Source organism: Cuculus canorus, chromosome 11, assembly GCF_017976375.1.
Source record: "Cuculus canorus isolate bCucCan1 chromosome 11, bCucCan1.pri, whole genome shotgun sequence".
Lineage (NCBI taxonomy): Eukaryota > Metazoa > Chordata > Aves > Cuculiformes > Cuculidae > Cuculus > Cuculus canorus.
The window spans coordinates 15,426,519-15,441,929 of NC_071411.1; the positions used below are offsets into that span (position 1 = coordinate 15,426,519).

Consider the following 15,411-nt stretch of genomic DNA (forward strand, 5'->3'; position numbering starts at 1 on the left):
CTGCCAACCATCCATCTTACAAAAAAATATTGTTTGTCTGAAGGGAAATTTAAAAGGGAGGTTTTGACACAAATATTCCCTTTACAGAAGCTTTTTTCCCCCAGCCTTTTCAGCAGTAGAAATTTGCATCTACTTATGTGAAACTCCAAGAACCTTCACTCTGAAAACTTTCAGCTTTGAAAAAATGCAATTTTGTGGAATCCGCCCCTTTGTTGTATTGTGGTCATAAGCCACTGCTGATGGCAGATCTCTGATCTCAGCAGTGCCTGATGTCTCATTTCTCTTGGGTGTTTTACAATAAGCTCTTATTTTCCATGTTTTTTTAAGAGCAATATGTGCACCTGAAGCTATTCTAAAGAAACTACTTATAAGGTAATAAAAAATAAAATAAATACTTGGCATAGGAATTCTTGGAGTACATGATAAATATTTTAATAGTTAAAAATCTAGCCAGAGAGAAATGAAATGATTTAGTGCTCTAAATAAATCCCTTTGTGGGTTTTAATGTGCAAAAATGGACAACAATGGCTTTAAAGCCTCTCCACAAATACTTACATCTATGCACTGGAATACTTTGTATATGTTATATCCGTAGTCAGTAATGCTCTGTTATATCTTTTTAAATGCTGAGGGAAGGTATTACACCGGTTTTTCTCCGCTGGGACTATGCGTAATGATCTTTAGGTTTTCAGCAGAGAGTTTAGACCGCTGGTTAGACAGTCATGGTTGTGAAGCTCCTCCTCAGCGCCTTCAGTCTCAGGTTTTGTATCCTGTATTGGAAAGTGGAAACCTGAGAGAGGAAAGTTTTGGGGAGACTGAAAGGGGCAGAGATATCTGCGAGAGGACCGTTCCCATACAGAGTGGCTCAGGCAGCAAATATTTTCAGTCTCTCTGTGCTCACGTAACTTCTAGTTGTCTCGTGTCTGTACTGAGTTTCAGACCGAAATGGGTAATGTTTGGGTATATCACTGCTTTAATATTTCAAATTCTTTCTCTCTCACACACACACATCCCTTTTTATCTGGAAAAAAGAAGCTTTTTGTAATATCAGCTACAACAGAGGTGGGGCACTGCTTGAGATGTTAGTTATGTGATTGATCAACGTAAGAAAGCCTTTCTTTATTTTTCTAATTAACCAAATTATTAGTGGTCATGAAATTCATATCCCTGAGTTCCATTTCTGTAAAATAGTATTTTTCACCTAAGCAAGAGTCCGTCAGTCTGCTATAAAGCTGCCTTTCTGGCAAATCTTCCTGCTAATCGAATCTTCTGTAGTTTCTTCCTTACTTTTATTGTAATTCCTATTGCTAAATGTAGTGAATGCAGTTACTAAAAGGATGGTGCCAGAGTAAATTATTAAAATTACATAGAGTAATAAAAATGCATCGTGTATAAAAAGATACAGACCAAAGCAGTAGGACTCAAGTTTTTAAATTACTTCAGAAAATTCTCCAGTATCTGTAATATGGGCAAGCTGTACATTAAGTACAGTTGGTTTTTATCTTTTCATGTTTTCTAAAGCAAAATATTTGGATGTCACACACTTTAGGCTTCTGGCTTTCTTTGATAAATAAGATAGTGAGAGGTCTGCTCATGGGTTTTTGATAATTTTGGAAAACCTCTTGAGTTGAATGTTAAAAAACAGTGTCCAAAATCACAGGTTCCTTCTGAAAATGTAGGTGAGGTGTTTGTAACAAGGAACACTGAAAAGATTAAACTCTATGAGGGCCACTCTGTGCCTAATCTATAAATTCATTAATCTAGTGCATAATGCCTGTTTTCTTTTTTATTAAAACAGAATAATTATTGAGAATCAATGATATAAATAGAGCCTTTGTCACCTACTGGCCCCTTGACCTCCTAGTAATAAAAGTAAACAGTTTGGGTGTTTCCTTTCTTGTAGCAGTGCTCAGAGACTGGATATGGGAAGTGTTATGGAAAACTGGGAAGAGACACTAAACAGCACAGATGTAAGGTCAGGGCTGTGTGAAAAAAAAAGAGTACAGTGCATAATCTCAGCCCTTGACGGAGAAGATATGGTGAAATGGTGACTTTAATTGCCATGGGACACAGATAAGCAGATGGTCCCAGGGATAGACTGCTCTCCAGTTCTATAAATAGCATAAGTTAATTTATGCAAGATCTTTTTCTTTTATAGCTATCTTCCAATGTGTCAATATCTTTCTGGCAAGGAAGTATCCAGTAGCGGAGCTGGAATGTAGGTCCTCTTTAAAGTCCCAGTATCACGTGATAGTGTTACGGCAAAAAAAGCATCTGATCAAGTAACTGATGATTGAAAAGACAGGCTGTGACAGCCTGATCTCAATGCACCTTCATTTCTAAAATAACTGTTGAGTATCTGCAAGTCAGCTGGAATAATAGCTGTGAGAAGTGAGGAAGGCAGCACAGCACCGAATGGGGTCAGGGAGCTTCGTGAGGTTTCCGATCTTGGGCTGGCCGACCGGTGTTTGTTTTGCAGATCTCTGCCTTCAGCTTCCACCTCCCCATTGCTGGGTGAATTCCTTTGCTTGCAGACAAATCTTATTGCTACAACCTACAGCTAATTGCTGCTCTTTCTAGCTGGTCCTGCACAGCTTTGCTTGTTACGGCCTTCTTCTTTCACTGCTAGTGTGGTCAGATTTGGTGGCTGTGCCTGTGAAGCTGCAGTGCTGGGAGGTGTTTGCCTAGTTCAGGGCACCCACGTTAACCTAATGCTGTTGGGGTCCTGCTTTCTGCCATCTCATGGGCGTAAGTCTGGACCTCACATCTCACTGTGCTTCATTTCTAACCACAACAGGAAGAGCTGAGTGGGCCTGGTGATGCTGGTGAAAAAAACTCACGTCTCCAAGTATCCTTCTCTCAGGCTGAGCAGCAGAAGCACTCGTGGGTAAGTGACTGCAAGGGTTTAAGTTGCAGGTCCAGGAGAAACTGTTCATCTAGAAAGGGACCTGCCATCTCCTGCGCTGGGTTGGCAGCGCAGCCCCTGGTTCTGCCCATGCAGCAGCAGTCAGCCTGCAGTTCCGATCCCTTTGTATCCCAGGTTTTGCCTCCCTGACATTTGAACACCAGATGCTACAGCTGCCTGGGCCCCTCCTTGTTGCAGCACCTTATTTCCCTCGTTACTGGCCTTTTCCAGGCCTCCTGCTCAGTGTGTCTCTGTTGACAGCTTCTGTGATGGAATCCTCACTTTTCGGTTCCTAACTTTGGCTCAGGAAACCTCACCTTAGCAGACTTGGCTGCAGCTGTTACATAGCAATTGGGTATCAGATTCTCACTGATATTTATGTTTTATATTTTTATGTTGTGCCATTTGTGCCTCATCCAAAGGACTTCTAGGATAACCCCCTTTTAAGCAAGTACATCCAATGTTGTGCGGTATTTAGTGTTATAAGCCAGCTGAGTCCAAGCAATCTTTATGCCTGGTTCTCCCTTGCTATTACATTGAACTAACAAAGTACTAGGAAATAAGAAATAAGCAAAGGACTTGCCAAAGTGCATGTACAAGTACAGGGAGTGTTTTAAGACAGAGCTCTTTCTTTTCCCAGCAGTTGCACGATATCCCCCAGCCCCACAGGAAAGCTGAGCCATCCCTTTGCTCACCCCCTGGACAGATAAATGAAAGTGTGATGGAGGACCTGCAGAGTGACTGACTTTGTGCAATCTCAAGCCTGATGCAAATCAAAACCAGCCACCAGAAACACTCATTGAATGATCAGCATCCAGATCCTGCACCACAATAAATCTACCCCCTCACTTTGGATCAATAGGGATATTCTGGATTTACCTACACATAATTTAGAGCAGATTTTGCACCCTGCTCATGAGCATTATGCCTTTCTCTACAGGAAGGAAGATTGTTTCTGACCTTACTTAAACTAAGCAGCTTTAATCGTTCAGTATGGAAACACCAAGACTGGGCTGGGGGCTGGGGACACAGACATGGGAATCCTATAATCTTTGCTTAAGTTGTAATGAAATTGTCCAGGATGAGAAGGAAACAGATGGATTCTGATTAATTTCTCACAAGTGTAGACCTCAGCATCCGATGTAACATATGTGGTGAGCAAATGTCACTCAGTGCAGAAAATATCACTATTGTCAGGATATATTCATTGGCATATTGGCTGCTGAACTCCCAAGGGTATAAGGATGCTGTGCATTACATTGAGTCCTGAATTAAATATTCAGAGGCAGAGATACCTAACCCTTTCCTGTATGCCTCACTGGTTATCACAGTTGAACTTAATGAATTGCAATAGGGAGGGGAAGGGAGATATCTCCCCCCCCTTCTTTGCAAGTCATTATTTACTGTGGAAGGAACATCAACATGGCTTGATATTTCTGCTTTACAGAGTTCGGTTGACTAGCAATACAGCCTGACTTAGGGAAAATAATGCAGCTTCAAGCTGTAAATGAGCAACTGCACTACTTTGATCTCATACTGATAGAAATCAGAGCTCAGCTCTGTGTTTGTGGAGTTGGTCTGGGTTTTGTCACTTCTGTAATCCGTTTCATGTAATTGCATATTTAAAAAAAATGAAGTTCATCTATTGATTGCCACTATATTGTTTAAGGCAGGTAAGCATAAGAGGCCAGAACTACTTGCTCTTGTCTCCTTGTAGTCTTCAGAAGTGGAACAAGCTATTCATGTGAGTAAAGTGGGGCCCCATCTGTGTCGAGGAAAGAGATTCATTACAGCTGACTTGTCCTGTTAGAATTACTGCCCCAGACTGCTTCTCAGAAAAAGATGTCGCTAAGATATCTGCTACAGTATTTCATCACCAAACTTAGGAAACAAATATTGAGGAGTGGGGCTCCCGTGTAGCTCCAGCTCTGCCCCTGGATGTGGCTCCCCCCTTTCAGTCAATCCCTCTGCAAAACCAAACAACGTGTATCTTGGCGCTGTCTCTTCTAAAAATGAATTCCTCATAGGAAAAAGGGAGGAAAAAAACCCACCTATTTTGCTCTCTGTTTCATTGTCTGTCAAAATTATATCTATCTTAACTTGCATGTTTCCCTCTCCCCCTTTGGCAAACCCTGCTGTGGCTCCCACTACAGGCTGGTTGGTTTGTTCTCATGATCTCCTTTTTAACAAGCAAATCTACGTATTTTTTAGGGAAGATGCACCTCAAAAGGAGCTTTATTTTTGATTGAGGAATATGTAGCAAATAGGGCTAGGGAAAGCTTGAGACATCCACATTTGCTGTCGTACGCTGGCTGAAACACACTCGCTCTTTCTCATGCAGCGTTTTGTTTTGTTACAAATTGAAGATGCAGCAGATCTCGATAATAGCTGGGACTACACTAAATGGCACCCATCTGCTGAAGTCATAACCTACATTTTAATTAAGACCCCTAGTTTTGGAGAACTTGACCTGAGATTCTTGTTTCCCTTTTTACCATTTAATGTTGGAACCTATGTTGGCCTACAGGCTTCTCCGGCCTTGTGAAGCACAGCAATAATCTGCTTGACTTCTGTGCTCATTAGAGACAACTAGTAATCTCTGTGCTTAAACATTTAAAAATTCTAGTAAGACAATCAGACTTAGATTCCTCAGGAAGCTGATGTGCTGTTGGTTTTACTGAAACTCCTGATTTTTTTTCTGAAATTGGTTGTTTCCAGCGGTTTTCACCTGACGTTGCCTTAATTATGTGCCAGAAGGGAGGGAGCAACTTGTAAAACTGCAAACTTTTTGAATAACAATGCTGTCCTTTGTCAGTTGGAGATTTCAGTTCACTTTTTGCATGGCTCCTGACTGCGTGTCACTTGTAATTTCCTCCCTGGAGCTCTTACCAGTGTTAATGGGACTAGGTTTGATCATTGCTTATCGTGTCAAAACTATACAAAGCAAAATCACATAAATCCTCTGCTGCTCTCCAAAACCACTAAACAAGGACAGACTGGCTCTTTTTCCCCCCTTGTTTTATCACGTAGTGCTGGAATTTGCTTGAAATGCACATCCTCTCTCAGCCTTTTGCCATCCTGAAGCTGCAATGGGACTCCTTGGCCCCGTAAGAGTGGTGACATTGCAAAGCTACATCAGGACTTTTCAACCCAGCTTGTGTTGTGTGAAAACCTCAGGGGCTCGTGATGCCATGTCCCAACTAAATGCACGTTTTGCTGAATGAAACTACCTGCTGCTTTGCTTGGCACAGGTTTTTGTGGATAACCAGGAAAGCCTGAAACCACACGAAGAGGTGAAGCTAAGGAGAGAGGTGGGAGATGGATTTATATGGAACTTAAAATAGTGGGTGTGGAGGTTTGTGTTAATTGCGAAGCTACAGTGAAAAGGAATATACAACCAGTATAGAAGTAGCTTGTGGCTAAAAATAATTCCTTAAATCAGTTTAACTGAGAATATACTCAGTCAAGTGAAGCCGTTTTCAAGGAGCAGGATGATGAGAACGGGACCTGAGTGCACGTTGCCTTTGTCTCTTCAGCTGAAGCATCGCACATGGAAGTCCCAGTTGTTGCTTCCTGCATACAGCCGACCAGTCTAGATATTAAATTGGGGCATAATGATGAATGGAACTGTGGGATGTGTCTTGATTATCCCAGGTTTCTAATGTATAATTGAATTATTTTGGTAAGTATATTTCAAGCCCTTTGATTTCTGCCCTCTGTTTTTAATTACTCAGCCCCCTCTTGCCCTTGTGCATTATTATGCTGCTCATTAGCATTCAGTGAGACTACAGAAGTTTGACTTCAGAATAAAGTAGCGTACAAAAGAGAAGGGATGCTTTTTATCTTACCACTTAATAATTTAAATGGAACCTTTTACTTTAATCAATGTTTAATAGTACAATAGTTGTTTATTTAAACTGCGCATTGCCTAATTTCACAAATAAAAAAGAGAGGAAGGATAAACACATTTAGAAATAATGAGCTTTGTAACTGTTGTAATCTTCAAAAGATTTAAAATATCTACAACACTTACCGTCGGTTCATCTCAACACAACAGTAACATGGGCTTTGGATGTATCTGTAACATTTATGCAGCGTTAAGTAGTGCAAACCTATTTTTTTATTTGAGGGAAGCAGAAAACCTTGCTGACTGCAAAACTGAAAGCTACTCAGCAGCGTTAATATTGTTGGCATGACTGCCAGCTGTGATGATTAGGATGTGTGACAGAGGGAGAGTTAATTTGATCACAGGCCTGGAGACTAGAAGCTCCCATGTCCTGCTCCTTCCCAGTACACCCACGAAGGCAAGGAAAACACAGGCAGAGATTTAATTCACCCCAGCCTCACAATTCCCACGCTTTCTGGTGGGGAGTCCTGCAAGACAGAGTGGATGCAGAAATATGTGTAACACCAGGGTGTAGGAGGGGATGGGAGCTAAAACCTCGGCATTAACTTGGTAGAGGAAATGGCTTTATAGGGGCTTAGTAATTGAGTATATGATGCTTAGTCTGTCACCAACAAAATGTGTCTTTGGATGGGACTCAGTCACTGTGGATCGGCAACTGGGAGCCTGAGCCATGGCAAGGTCAGGGGGACCCGCAGAACCTGACTTAAAAGAGATGAACTCAAGCATCCCTCCCTCCGCTCAGCTTCCTCATCTGTAAAACAGGAATTGATCAGGGATATCTTGAGGATTTAGAGATATCTGGAGACCGCTTTGGAGGCATTAAAACTAGTGAGCATAACATCTGCATTTCAAAGTACTCTTTGGACATCACTTAATTCATTTTGACAGCAGCCCTGCTCAAGAAATGTGGCTGTCTCCATTCTCTGGGTGGGAAAACTGAGTCTAAGAGATGGGACCTGAGGCAGGCATGGTTTGGAAGGGTAATGTGAGCACAGGATAACACCAGGTCAGGGAGAGCAGTGAACTCTTGTCTCCTGCAGCTCAGCAGCCTGTTGTAAGTGCACCCGTGGCAGGTGAACTGCTCTATTCACACGTACTGGGGTGGGTGTTGATCCTACATAATGCCTGTTTGATGTCCTGGCTACCCTGCTTTCAATCAGCTGTTCCCCAGGCAGCAAGAGCAGACCTTTTCCCTGCTGATTTGTTTCTTGTCCTTTAAATCTCTCCCTTTCCTCCTGGAACACTTCTTTTCCTTTTCCTCAGACCGACTTTTGACAATTGTTTGTGCAAGCTTGAAGATCCTTTCCCTCCCTGTCTTTTCTCTATCCCCTTTTCTAGTCTTTGTGAAGGCTTGTGGTGTTGTGTCAGGGGCAGTAGGCAAGAAGTTGGTAGCTCCACACATAAGGAACGAGATGGAGAGGTGTGACTGTGGGCTTGTTCCCTCCTATTTTAACTGTATCGTAGCTCCTGTTGATTAGAAGAGCATAGCTGAGCTACGCTAACACGAGATGAGGGAGAGCAAAGGCAGGGATTTGGACCCTTTCTTTCAGGCTAAATGAATTTATCCAAGATGTGAGTCTGCTACTGTATTATTAATTTACAATGAACTGTGGTGTGAAAGCTACTGAGATTTTTGCTGGTTTTCACATGTGCACTAGAAAAGTTACACATGGACAACTTGAAAAGCAATATGCGATTCCACATCAGTAACTGTGATAAAAGTAGTCTGCCCTGTTCCCCATGGCATGTTTTCTGTGGTTCTTCCAGTTGAAGGAATGTTTGCCCAGGATGATGATGACTTGTATCACAACAGCATTTCGGGTGTGTAGCCAAGATCAGCCTAGCATGGCACTGAGCTCCACGGTCACCTCTGCCCTCTCTCACAGAAATGAGACTAATACTTATAGATATGTCAATGTTTCTGACTCCCACTGGAGCGCGTATTTAGACGTCACTGTTTAAGTAAGCACCAGAGCTACAGGAAACACTGAGGGTGTAAAGTGAGGCAATAAAGGTTGTGCAGAAAGCCAGTGGCAGAGCAAGAGCAGAATCTATTCCCCAGTGGCTGGTGGAAAGCCTGCCGGTGTGACCCTGGCTTTGTAGCCCTTGAACACCCTCTTTTGCTTTTCCACTTAAACTAAATTTCTAAAGGTGATAACTTATTGATAACCTGTAGGACTGCAGAGCACAGGGCAGCAGCGATCCGATATGGGGTAAGATGCTGGGGGAGCTTCTGGCCCTGACCCTCTGCACCCTTCTCAAGTTGCAGCTGTCTCCAAAAGATGCTGTGAACTCCGGCTGGGCTGCGAGCTGAAGAAACGTCTCTTGTCTCTTCCCTCGGCTGAGCAGCGGCCGCTCGGATGCTGAAATAAGGTCAGGGCTCTGCCAGGCAGTTAAAAGCCCGGGCAGGAGCAGGGTGTGCAGCTCTGCCTCCGGAAGGCAGCGCAGCCTTCATCCCCCGCAGCATCCCCCGCAGCCCGGAGCGAGGGGAGGAGGAGAGGGCACTTTGCCCAGACAGTTTTAGCTCTGCACTTAGCGTGGAGCCAGGGGAGAGGCGAAGGGAGGGAGGAGGAAGCCCCGCGGAGGTGGAAGAGAAAGAAAAGCCGTAGCATTCTGCTCCCTTCCCCCGTCTCTGAAGAGGAGGAGCGGGAGGGGAGCTCCGAAGCCACTTTGGGCGCCGCTGCGTGAGGGGCTCCGTGCGGAGCATCCTCCTCGCCGCTTGGAATCCAGGTGCGCTCCCAGCTCTCCCGAGGAGGATTCCTCCCCTTCCCGATACGAGTGCTGCCACCTCCGTGGCGCTTCAGCTCAGCCTCTGCGCAGGTAAGCGGTGCCCGGGGCGCCGGGGCTGGCGCGGGGAGCAGCACCGCCGGCTCCGCGCTGCGGCTCCTCGTTGGGAGTGCGGCTGCCGGGAGGGCGGCGGGGAATGCTGACTCCTCTGCTCCCGAAGCGGAGGGGCTCCCAGCCTCGGGGCAGCCCGTGCGTTATGGGCATTTTCGAGCGAACCCTGCGGGCTGGGCAAGCTCGGGAGCGTGAGCGGGGCAGTGCCAGCCCGCAACACCTCTGCTCTTTGTGTTACGGTTAAACGTATCTATGTATATCTCTGTGTGTATTTCATGTATTGCCACAGTCATTCTAGTGATGAGGATGTCACTAGCAAAGTGACACGCTTGCTTTGCAGAGACCACTCTTACTTTTTAATTTTTTTTTTCCTTTTAAGAAATGTTTTTAACTTTGGCTACTGGTTTTATAGCTCCAGAAATACTTTTATTTTCCAGATCAGTTGGTTTCTCACCACTGGCACTTTTACCTTTTTGAGTGAGAGATCTTGAAGGTTTACTTTCTTTAAAATAGAGCTATAACAATGCCCACCCCTTTCAGTGACCAAGTGTTATTTCCTGATCCCACTAACTTCACTTTGACAAAAAAAACCCAAACAAACCTGGAAATAGAGATGCCACTTCTGTTTCAACAAGTTGCTTTATTTCCTGCTCCAGCAATATCCTCTAAGACTCTTGTTCATTGTCGTTATGTAGATGATGTGGTTATATGTATGATGTTAAACCTGCAGTCACTGGGGATTAATGCACGGGCATGACATCATCAACAGCCAATGAGGTGATGGTTTTGGACATGTACTGACCCAAACTCTCTTCCAAACTGTTGTGGTGATCCTGCTGTGAAGGAATTTCACAAGTTTTGACAAACAGGAGTTTTCTAGCACAGTTTCATTGTGTTTCTCAGTCTTGTGCCCTCCTCTGGCACAGGCATCCTTCATTAAATAGCCATATGTGTGTGGTTAGTCTGGTTGATGACGGGTTTCGCTTCTTTGGAAGAGAATGTTGAAAATGGATATGTTCGTTCCCTGGTACAGACAGAGATGATATAAATGAGCTGGTTGCTGGCAGGATATAAACAGCCGAAGACTTTTCAGCCTTTGTGGCAGGAAAGCCACCTGAACAACGTGTTTGAGCACACTGTGGATTTACCTGTAGCAAATTGCTTCCTTATTGCTTGGAGTAGAGCTTCTCACGTGGAGGTAGGCACTGACTCTGTGTCAGGGGAGTAAGGAGGAAAATTGTGCAACCAGATGGATGCTGCTGTACCTGGCGAGGCAGGAAAGTGCCTGTTCCCCTGCTGTGCTAATGGCTCCTGTTGCGCTCTTGCCTTCACCCCAGGACCTCGGTGCCTCCATGCTGCCAAAGTCTAACAGGTTTGAAGCCCTTGGCCTCTGTTCCTGTTACATTGCTGTAGGGTTGCTTGAAAACTCAGCTGTCTTGGGGTAGCTTTTTCAGCATCACAACAGATGTTGCCGAGCATGGTCTGGCTCCAGAAATGTGCGTTTCTGAGTTCAGGCTGCCTCTTTGTCTGATGTTTCCTTAACCTTTGTTGTTTTGCAGGAGAGTCATTCATGCCCCCACAGGTCAGTTAGGGGCTTCCCCGCCGTCTGTGTGAGACCCCTTGTGTCACTATCACAAATACTTGCACACAAATCAGTTATGATAGCTTAAACGTTTTCTGTTTGCTAGAGTTCTTAGTTTTAAATGTAAAATTTGGGGTTCAGAGTTCATCCCTGAAGTCCTCTTATTATTTTTGTTTGTAATTTATATGTATGTACGCCTGTGCACTCCCTTATCAGTGTGATGGTATCGATAGCCATTTATATTGAGGGAAACACATAGAATATTAGCAGTACAACTGACATGCCTCAGAGGTGTGTATCGTTCTTGCGCTTTCAATGCCAAGAAGATGTGACAGGATACGTCTAATGAATTACCTTTAAATTAGAAAGCAGTAAACAAGCCATTATTGGATTAGGGGAATATTTAAATTAGAAAAATGTTATCGTCTTTTGATATCCTGTGGCACATTTTTACTAGCTAGAAAATGACATAGGTTACTGCAGAGAGAGAGGGTCTCTAGAGAACTGTAATGATTTTCATCTGTGTGAAATAGATTTTTTTTTTAATGCTATTACTTACTATCTTATGTTTAGATGATGCTGTACCAGATGCCTTATTTTTTTTTTTTTTTACCTTCTAGTTTCATACTGATCTTTGCCATCTTTTTTCTGAGCATCTTCAGTGCTTGTGAAGGTACAGGTTTGATGTACTCTCACAGCTAAAAGCTCCTAATTATTGAAGAAAACACAGGTAAAATGATACAAGAGGCTTGATGATAGATTTCAGTTCAATACTGAAGAGCTTTCTGCCTTGCCAGAGTGCAGAGGTAGTCTGGATCCATGCCACTTATTCCATGGCCCCTTTCTTCAGATGCCTAGAAGGCTGCTCCAGCACTGGTAGTTCTGGGATATGATCTAAATTGCATAAAAAGATTCCCATTGGCTTCATTTTTTATATAGATTATAAATTTATAAGAGCCAGATTAAATCCACCAGTTCTCTTGGTCACACATCTCACTGTGCAGATGTTACCTGGTATTGCCTTCCAGATGTGATCTCTCTGGATTCAATCTGAATTGGCAACCAGTTGGTGGTACTTGTGTGGAACAGCTCCTGCTCTCCCCATGCCAACCTTTTATTAATCTAAGGCCGACACCTGCTGTCCTCTCTCAGGCAAGCTGCCCAGTTAAGGACTGGGTTTTGAGTGAAAAGGGCAGGAGTTGGTATTCCTCAAGTGTTAGAAAAAAAATGTGCCTTTAAGAGTTAAATAGTAAAATATTTCTAAATCTCAGGTTCAACTAAAAAAAAGTTTCTTGTGCAATCTTGAAATCATTGTATTCTTGCAAAGACACCATGCTGCGCTGGCCAATGAAAATCTGAGCTCTTAATCTAGAACCAAATCTAAATATGTGGATACTAGAAATTGTTTTATTTGGAATATCAAACTTTAATAACACTCTAAGACAAAACTTTTATTCTTTTAACTCACTATCAATATGACTATAGAGAGGCAAGATGCCTTGGAGTGCTAAACCTTGTTTCAGCCTCCTGAGGAAAGTTGAGAATACTGTTTTCTCTTGAATTTTGGAAGCATATTCAGAATAAAGAGCTCTCCTGTATGTATACTTTTCAACCAAGGTATTGGATTTTCCTTGTTTCCCTCTCACAGTTTATGGCCCTGGGACTCCTTGCCCCCTCTCAAGGTCTAGCAGGAGAACCTCCTCAGCATCTCTTTTTCTCTTTGAAAAATTTGATAACCATAATGCAAGTGGTTGTTTTGAAGTCAGTGCCAACCCTGCAGATCAGAAGACCACAGCACACTTTCACCTGAGGTGAGGCAGAGCCATCTGAGCTGCTTTGCAGTGGCGAAGCATCCTGAATACTTGCAAGCTGTGGGGATTTCTATTGGTCTGTGTCACTGAAGCCTCTTTACTATGCTGAAGAGGCTTGTGAGGAGGAACAAAGAACTGTGGATTTCACCAGTTTTGCTTTATTTTATATTTTGGAATTCAGCTATTATTTTGGAAAGGCTGTGAGCTGAAAGACTGATTTTCTCAAACTTGGTACAACTGTGCCAGAGTGAGGTTCAGATGAAAGAAAGTAGTAACAGGTATGTCTGTGACTTGGAAGGTGACCTGTTGTTTTTATTGCCCCTTCTGTTGTGTTTCAATTTCAGTTACACTTTACAGGGAACGTCTGTGGAATAAAAGCTCTGGTGGGGTCAGGCCTTTCTCCTCAAAAGATATTTCCCTCTGCACAGCATCAGTAACAAGTTCTCTACTCCCTCCTTTAAAATAACAGGTGTGTTACTAGTCTGGTTAAAGAACTTAGTTCCCAGCCCTCGAAGGAGATCTCTTGTCCCTTTCTGTTCTCCAGGCAGTCACTTGAAAAGCATGACTTAGTCGTGCGTTACATCCTTCTGAACCGAGGGATACAGCATAACTGGAGTCAGCCTAACCTTGCTGGTTCCAGAAGCAACTAACCCCTTGTAAGGACAGAGCAGGACTCTGATGCTTCAGAATTTGTAGGCTTTTTTCTAGCATACAAGAAACTGCTAACTAAATCAGAAGCACCTGACACATGTCTAGGCATGGGTAAACCAGTTAATACAAGTTCTTTTAGCTTTTTAAAACAAATGGCTAATCTCAGGTCCATATTTGTGTAATTCAGTGTATTAATGTATTTGTATTTCTTGAACTGTGTGCCAAATGCCTATTCGATGCAGGTTGCAGAGCTTTAATCTCAGTGTAATGGGGAAAAGGAGAAACTTTTAGTTGTTATAAGCAGCATTGAATGGTTAACGATTTTTCTTTTCAGCAAAATTAAATGAGCTTCTGTTTTTTGAGTCATTTCAGTGTCACCTCAGGTATTCAGTGAGAAATCTGAAAATTCTTAATTGATAGGTTACCCAGGCTTTCATATGTGCATCCCCAGGCTTAATGTACATTGCAAGTTCATAAAGATTCCAGCATACTTTCTGTGCATGTATAATTAAGGAGTAACTGTACTTTGATGTCATTTGCTGTATTATTTAGACTCTAGTTATGGGGACAATGGTATTTTACGTTGTCATCTTCAAGCCGAAACATCCCTGCATGAGTGAATCTCTTTGAAGGACCAGGCTGTGGCTGTTTCAGTTTAGAGAACGTAGTTACCATTCTTCAATGAGAATTATGTGTTTATGATAGTCTGATCAGCAAATAGGAGTGCACCGCAGATGTAGATATATTGTGAAGTACACTGGTTTACATTAATAGGAAGAATTTATCTTGTTGCACTACTGAATTTATGACGCGAAGCTGTGATATTTTCCTGTTTCAAAAATGTTATATTGCAGTGAGCTGATATCAGGGTGATGAAATAAATGTTTCTTTTTTAATTTAAGCCACTGTGACATGCTAGTAATGTTGCAGACAAGAAAAGAAATGCTTTATTTCAGAAATGAATATAATGCAACCATATTATAATTTCCTAGCAAAATTCATTTGACTTTGACTCCTAAATGAAACTTCTGGTTTTGTTTAATCTGGAAGACAGATATTGTTGAGATCTTTAATGGAAGTATGCTTTTGGATGCGAGCTGTGGGGTTAATATGCCCTACTCAAATTAGTCTTTGTGATGCTCTGTTCCCTGTAACTCTGTAAAGGAAATAGAGAAGCTAGAGTTGTGGGTGATGGTCCCTTTTGCATTCAGGCAGCCCACACTCCTTGCTGGTTTCCTTCCCATTACTGGCAAATGCTCAGTGGACAGGATTGCTAGGAAGGGAGGAGGGGTCACCTCTCTTCCTCTTTGCTGTTATCTCCTCTTCTGGCCACTACCGAGGACTGTGGCAATGCCAGGTCTGTATTCAGGTTATCTTGTTGCCCTGTTCCTATAGAAAGTAATAAGAGTGTGAAAGAAAATTTTGCGATGCCCCACAACTCTTCAACTGCCACCCATGAATGACGTGCATCAGCTCCTGAGGAGAGCTCCTGAGGAGAACTGGCTGAGCCTCCTCGCACTGCTCTGAAACGCTCCCTGAGTTGTGCCTGGTCGAGCACTTGGGGAAGGGAAATATCATTGAGCACACTCCTACAGCAGAGCAGAGAGAAGGTTGTTGTGGCTGATCTGCCCTGAAGCCCAACGCTGGGGCCACAGCACTTCTTCCTCCCCATGGAAAATGGGATGCAGCGAACCAGTGAAGTTAACATTGATCAGCT

At 43.2% G+C, this 15,411-nt stretch overlaps 1 protein-coding gene across 6 annotated transcripts in view; it reads left to right on the forward strand.

Annotated features, from left to right (window-relative positions):
- TAFA4 (TAFA chemokine like family member 4) overlaps positions 1 to 15,411 on the forward strand; it is a 103,040-nt gene that overhangs the window by 13,375 nt on the left and 74,254 nt on the right. For 2 of the 6 annotated variants that reach the window (XM_054076491.1, XM_009563144.2), the window contains exon 1: positions 9,199 to 9,632. The gene's annotated coding sequence lies outside the window, so the exon portion shown is untranslated. Of the gene's footprint in view, positions 1 to 2,797; positions 2,888 to 9,198; positions 9,633 to 15,411 lie in introns of those variants that run through there. The other 4 variants (XM_054076497.1, XM_054076498.1, XM_054076494.1 and 1 more) reach the window with 4 other exon arrangements.